The 7500-nt window shown below is 38.1% G+C and overlaps 1 protein-coding gene across 8 annotated transcripts in view; it reads left to right on the top strand.

Moving 5' to 3' along the window:
- The window catches only part of LOC106881662 (uncharacterized), a 130011-nt gene that overhangs the window by 46134 nt on the left and 76377 nt on the right, over nt 1-7500 (top strand). Inside the window, exon 1 of one of the 8 annotated variants that reach the window (XR_016241656.1) lies at nt 2673-2704. The exons of the other annotated variants lie outside the window; for them this stretch is intronic. The gene's annotated coding sequence lies outside the window, so the exon portion shown is untranslated. Of the gene's footprint in view, nt 1-2672; nt 2705-7500 lie in introns of those variants that run through there. 8 annotated transcript variants of the gene reach the window in all.

The following is a 7500-nucleotide window of genomic DNA, read 5'->3' as shown; positions in this document are numbered from 1 at the left end:
CGTGCCCACCAAGTCCTTGTTAGTGGATTTGGTGGAGGGAACTGAAAGGAGCCCATTGAAAATATACCATTATCATCATTGTCATAGTAATCATCGTCATCATTTGATATCTTGTTTGCATGCTGGAATGGGTAGGATGGTTTGACAGGAGCTGCTGAGCCAGATAACTATGCCAAACTCTACTGACTGCTTTGGCATATGTGTGTGTGTGTGTGTGTTTGTTTTCATTTGCACTCTGTGAAAATTGCAAGCTATGAGCAGTGCTGCTGTAGTCATTCCTCCTGTCAAACAAATCATCTGCTAGCTTCACACATTCAAAGATGTATGAAATTATAGAACTTCCATTTTCAAAAAAAAACAAAAAAAAAAACAGTTAAGAGTTAACAACTACAACAACAACAACAATAATTCTTTCTGGTAAAGGCACAAGGCCTGAAATTCTGGGAGAGGGAGACAAGTCGATTACATCGACCCCAGTGTTTCACTGGTACTTAATTTATTGATCTTGAAAGGATGAAAGACAAAGTTGACCTTTACGGAATTTGAACTCGGAACGTAAAGAAGGATGAAATGCTGCTAAGCATTTTGCAAAGTTTGCTAATGATTCTGCCTGCTCACTGCTTTAATAATCCTTAATAATAATAATAATAATAGTAATAATAAACTGATAAGAATAATAATAGTAATAATATATAGGAGTGGCTATGTGGTAAGTAGCTTGCTTGCCAACCATATGGTCCCGGGTTCAGTCCCACTGCATAGCACCTTGGGCAAGTGTCTTCTACTATAGCCTCAGGCCGACCAAAACCTTGTGAGTGGATTTGGTAGACGGAAACTGAAAGAAGCCCGTCGTATGTATGTATATGTATATATATATATGTGTGTGTGTTTGTGTGTCTGTGTTTGTTCCCCCAACATCGCTTGACAACCGATGCTGGTGTGTTTATGTCCCCGTAACTTAGCGGTTCAGCAAAAGAGACCGATAGAATAAGTACTAGGCTTACAAAGAATAAGTCCTGGGGTCGATTTGCTCGACTAAAGGCGGTGCCCCAGCATGGCCACAGTCAAAAGACTGAAACAAGTAAAAGAGTAAAAGAGTATAAAATATTATTATTATTAATAATAATAATAATAATAAATAATTTGGACAAATTTTGATGAAATACGATTGAAAAAGTTGCAGCAAAATTTGTTCCTCGCTTGCTCACGGAAGATCAAAAGCAGTCATGACTGAATGTGTCGTGAACTGTAAGAACAGTTGGAAGTTGATCCAGACCTTTTTTCGAAGGTCATCACTGGTGACGAAAGCTGATGCTATGGAATTTGCAGATGTGGAAGAGGCGAAGTAAAAAAAATGGCAGAGGCGTTAAAATGCATTCACTTTGCAAGAGTTCCAGCACTGCTTTGAACAGTGGAAAATGCCCTGGACCAACGTATTGCTTCAAAATGGAGAAACTAAGTGAATAAGATAATATTGCAAAATTCCGGTTTCTTTAGGGTACCCCCCCCCCCTCGTGTGTGTATATATATATATGTGTGTGCGTGTGTGTGTGAGTGTGTGTGTAAAATGCAAAGTTATCTGGAATTTCCTCCGCAACTAATATCTCACATCACATATTAGCTTCTGAACTCCTTTCATAAGTAAACACTATATCTTTTGCGCTTAGTCTCAGGCAAGGAAAGGAAGCTTTTAGTCTTGTGAGTTACGAATTATAAGATGACCTCACGAGTGCGGGTGCCAGGAAATATCACGTAGTAAAATGGTTGGCACTAGGAACCAGCATCCAGCTATAAAAGCCAGCCATTCCATGATTCGGACGCCAGAAGCAAGATGTGTTTCTCTGACCTGTTGGAGCATGTCTCACCGTACAACCTAGGCAAGCATGAAAAGCAGACGTAAAAATGACGATAAATGACGGTCCCGACGACGACGACATTTTGTGACTTCACATTTTTTTTTATATAATTATTTATTTTGTTTTAATTTCTTTGCTCTCTTTCTCATGAAATTCCCAACCCCCACCCTCCACTGCTTCGCAATGTCACTCCCTCTCGATTTTCTTCTCTCTCTCTCTCTCTCTCTCTCTTTCACTCACTCTTGACTCTGTTCTTTTCCTTATCTTTATTTCTTTCATTTTTCCGTCATCTTCTCTTTTATCTTCTGTACGTTATTGTTTACTGGGACATTGTTCTCACTTCTCTTTCTTCCCCACTTCTCCGACTGGTCTCTTTACTTCTTTAGTCAAACACACACACACACACAACGTACAAATACTCGGCAACGCTCATGAACATACACTAACACTCATGAACATACACACAGGCACATCACACTCATAGGAAAATGCACATCACACGCTCATGAGTATAAGCACATGTATATACACACACATACACCTCTTTGTGTTTTTCTTCTCGTTTATTCTTTCTTTCTTTCTTTGCCGTCTTTCTTTTTGTTTCTATTTTTTCCCTGCTCTATTTTTGTTTTTGTTTGTATACCAACTTAACTATTATGGACATACAAACATTTACTCCACACTGTGTTTTTTTTTCCTTTTCAACCCTCTTTCTCCATTTCTCCTCGCCTCCCCCCTCTCTATGTGTCTCTTTCTGTCTGTCTGTCTGTTTATTTTTCTCTCTTTCTCTCTGCCCTTTCTCTCTTTTTTTTCCTGTCTGTACTATTTTGAACCTTTCCCATCAAAAGGTAAGCCAAAACACATGCCAGTTTGTACCTACTAAACACCTACTCAAAGACCTACACGTAAACATACAAATCTACGAACGCATATGCATTGACAGATCAACACACTTGCACATACACAAGCGCACATACATATGCTAAGCTCAAATACACAGAAATCAAGAACTTATGTGGGTGTGTGTGTGTGTGTGTATATATACACACACACAAGCACTAACATACACATACGTTTATTTAGTGGCCGGTGTGTTTACAAAATCCAAATCAGTATTGTTGTTGTTGTTGCTGTGTCCATTTCATTGTTGTTTTTGTTCTTTACGTTGCCATTTAAAAGTTTTGGAGAATGAGATCATATTGTTATTTCTTTTTTATTTTCATCTTCATTTGTTTTATCTTTTTTTTTCTTTTTTTTTCATTTCTTGCCTTGGTAGCTGAGCTGGGTAGGCGAGTAACCGTATCGTGAACCACTTCACTCTCTGCAACTCGAGTCTTTTGAAAGTAGCCATGACATCTCCCCACCTCCATGTTTACCCATTCCACCACCCCTCTATCATTCGCCATGTCTCTCTCTCTCTCTCCCTCTCTCTCTCTCTCTCTCTCTCTCTCCCTCTCTCTCTCTCCCTCTCTCTTTCTCTCTCTCTCTCTCCCTCTCTCTCTCTCCCTCTCTCTCCCTCTCTCTCTCTCTCTCTCTCTCTCTCTCTCTCTCTCTCTCTCTCTCTCTCGGAACTTACAAAAGAGACTGTGGTCTATCGACCAGGTAGAAATGATAGTTAAACCTTCTAACTCTTTCGTTTTTGTTTAGATGCTGGCTGTTGGGTAAGAATTTTGCTTCCCAACCACACAGTTTCGGGTTCAGTCCCCACTCTATGGCACTTTGTGCAAGCGTTTTCTATTATTGCCCCAGGTCGACCAATTCCTTGTGTGTGGATCTGATAGACGGTAACCGAAAGAAACCCATCATATATATATGTGTGTGTGTGTGTGTGTGTGTGATCATCCTGCAAGCAGCTTCGTTCATTTCCTTTCTGTGAAAACGTGTCCAGTAATGTGGTGGTGGAAATATTACCTTCCTTGGAAAGAGGTGACAGTTGGCAACAGGAAGAGCATCTCTCTGTAGGAATGTGCAACAAATTCCATCTGACCCATGCTAGCATGGCAAAGTGGATGTTAAAATGGTGATGATGATGATGATCGAGGGATGTGAACTTGCCCTTTCACCAAAAAAGGGAAGACAATATAAAGATATTATATATGAATACAAAAAGACAAATCTGAATATAATTAAGTATCTCATCATATGAAACAATTTCTAAATATATAGAAACGTAAAAAAAAAAAAAAAAGGCGCAGGAGTGGCTGTTTGGTAAGTAGCTTGCTTACCAACCACATGGTTCTGGGTTCAGTCCCACTACGTGGCATCTTGGGCAAGTGTCTTCTACTATAGCCTCGGGCCGACCAAAGCCTTGTGAGTGCATTTGGTAGATGGAAAATGAAAGGAGCCCATTGTATATATGTATATATATATATGTGTTTGTGTGTCTGTGTTTGTCCCCCCAACATTGCTTGACAACCGATGCTGGTGTGTTTACGTCCCCGTAACTTAGCGGTACGGCAAAAGAGACCGATAGAATAAGTACTAGGCTTCCAAAGAATAAGTCCTGGGGTCGATTTGCTCGACTAAAATGCCGTGCTCCAGCATGCCCACAGTCAAAAGACTGAAACAAGTAAAAGAGTAAAGAGTATACGATCAAAAGTGAAATGCCTTTTTGAGTACAGGTCTGCTTGATCAGGTCTGACCAGAGGGCTAAGACACCAAACATGCTTACATATAGAAAATTTTAAATTTCACATGATCTGTGGAACATAGCTTGCATGGAGTGGCGGGGATTTGAAGAAATAGAGAAGTAACAAAACAAAAAAATAAATAAAATAAAAATAAAACTCAAGCGCGCACACACACACAACAAAACAAAAGTGAAAACAAAAATGGTTCTAGAAACCCTGCCTGTTATTTTGGTGCTTAGATTTGTCAGTGGTTGAATGAATGGAGATTCATTATTGAGTATTTGATTATCCGTTCAAATGTCATTGTGTGCATGTGTGGGTATATATATATATATATATATATATATATATATATATATATATACGTGTGTGTGTATACATACATACATACATACATACATACATATATATATATATATATATATGTATATGTATATATATTTATATGTATATGTATATATATGTGTATGTATGTATATGCATGTATGTGTATACATATATAGGTGTGTAGGTTTATATGTGTATGTATGTGTGTGTGTATGTATCATCATCATTTTAACATCCACTTTTTCATGTTTGCATAGTATATATTATATATATATATATATATATATATATATATATATATATATATACGCACACACACACATAGATTTTTTGCAACTGTATGCTCTTCCTCCCATCAACCCTCGCCTGTTCCAAGTAAAGTAATATTTTCTCATGACCAGACATGTTTCCATGGAAGATTGGAAATGAAGGACACCACTTGCATGATGGTGTCACTCATAACTATTGCTTGATGTCAAGGCAAGGACATACATAGACACACATAGGCATACAGACATGCATACATGCATATGCATATATAAAAAGCACCCTTCCAACTTTGGGCCTCATGGGGGCAGTGACAAGTGGCTGAGATCTTTGACAATATACTGTACTTGAGAAGACTTGTCAAGCCAAGTGAGATTGTAGTCATGGCTGATGCCAGTGTTTCGTAAGTGGCATGTAAAAAGCACCCACTACATTCTTAAAGTGGTTGGCATTAGGAACGGCTTACATCTGTAGAAACTATGCCAAATCAGATTGGAACCTGGTGCAGTTCCCCTGCTTACCAGTTTTCAGTCATCCTGTCTAACCCATTACTAAAGCAAATCCACTTTCTTCGGTCAGCTTCGAGCCATAGAAGACATTTGGCCAGAGTGCCAGCCACGTAGTGGTACAGAACCCAGAGCCAAGTGTTTGGGAAGCAAAATTTCTTACCACACAGCATTCCTGCATCTATATGTACATATATATATATATATATATATATACATATATATATATATATATATATATATATATATATATATATATATATATGCAGTGGTGAGGCATGACCTTCGAAAATTAGGCCTCACTGAGGCGATGACTTCTGACCAAGACCTTTGGAAATACACTGTGCGTGAGAAGACCCGGCAAGCCAAGTGAGACCTAAATCCAAGGCCTCCGCCAGGGGTGTAGCCAGCCCACTTATGCGTACCTTCCTCATTGGACACAAAACTCCACTTGGGAAGACCTGTTGAGGGAAGTGAAATTGGAATCGAAATCGAACTAAATTTGACGACTGGCACCCTTGCCAATGTCGCCTCCTTCATTGGACACGAAACTCGGCTTGTGAAGACCTGTTAGGGCAAGCGGAAGCGAAATCGTGATGGCACCTGTGCCCATTGTCGCCTCCTGGCACTTGTGCCGGTGGCATGTGTAAAGACATTTGAGCGAGATCATGCCAGTGCCGCTGGACTGGCTCCTGTGCAGGTGGCACGTAAAATACACCATTTTGAGCATGGCCGTTGCCAGTACCACCTGACTGGCCTTCGTGCCAGTGGCACGTAAAAGCATCCACTATACTCTCTGAGTGGTTGGCGTTAAGAAGGGCATCCAGCTGTAGAAACTCTGCCAAATCAGATTGGAGCCTGGTGTAGCCATCCGGTTTCACCAGTCCTCAGTCAAATCGTCCAACCCATGCTAGCATGGAAAGCAGACATTAAATGATGCTGCTGCTGCTGATGATGATAAATATATATGCATACATAAAGATAGATAGGCATCTGTTGGTCTCAAGAGTCCTTGGATCTGTGCCTGGAGAATTTGCGTCAGATGCTATTGGGTGCAAGCGTCTGCAGGTGCAGTACAAGTCCACATGAGAGTGGCAGTCTTGCATGCATTGACTGCATGTGAAGAAGTTCTCTTCTGGTGCTACTGACATACATATATACATATAGATATACATATACATACATACATATATATATATATATATATATATATATCACTATCAATCTGGAGTAATAATTTGTAGTTTTGAAATCAGTAGTTCTTTGACTGCTATTTCTGAATTCTCAGTATGTTGGAGAAGCAGGTTACTGTCAATCCCTATATATTTATGATTATAAATTTTACCGAAAAAGGTTTTTTTCATACTGAGCTACCCGGCAGAATCGTTAATTATTAATTTTATTACTAATTGATGATTCCCTGCCCTGCATATCTATATATATATATATATATATATATTAGGGACAAAATCCAAAATTACAGGTAAAATCTCAATTAAAATCAATTTATAAAAAAATTAAAATTAAATTGAGCTTTATAGATAAAATATATATAAAATATATAGTTTTAGGGAAAATAACCAAGTTTCAAGAACTCATTGATGAAAATCCACTACCACATATAGAAAAATTAACAATTAAAAGGACAATAAATGAGTATAATATAAAGCAAAGTAAATATCATAAGATAAATATAATATTATATTTATCTTATGATATTTACTTTGCTTTATATTATACTCATTTATTGTGCTTTTAATTGTTAATTTTTCTATATGTGATAGTATATTTTCATCGATGAGTTCTTGAAACTTGGTTATTTTCCCTAAAACTATATATATATATATATATATATATATATATATGTATATGTATGTATGTATATGTATATGTATGTATGTATATGTATATGTA

This window comes from Octopus bimaculoides, chromosome 4 (assembly GCF_046866305.1).
Source record: "Octopus bimaculoides isolate indiv1 chromosome 4, ASM4686630v1, whole genome shotgun sequence".
Lineage (NCBI taxonomy): Eukaryota > Metazoa > Mollusca > Cephalopoda > Octopoda > Octopodidae > Octopus > Octopus bimaculoides.
The sequence above is the reverse complement of the archived record's forward strand: the minus strand, read 5'-3'. Positions and strand labels throughout refer to the sequence as shown.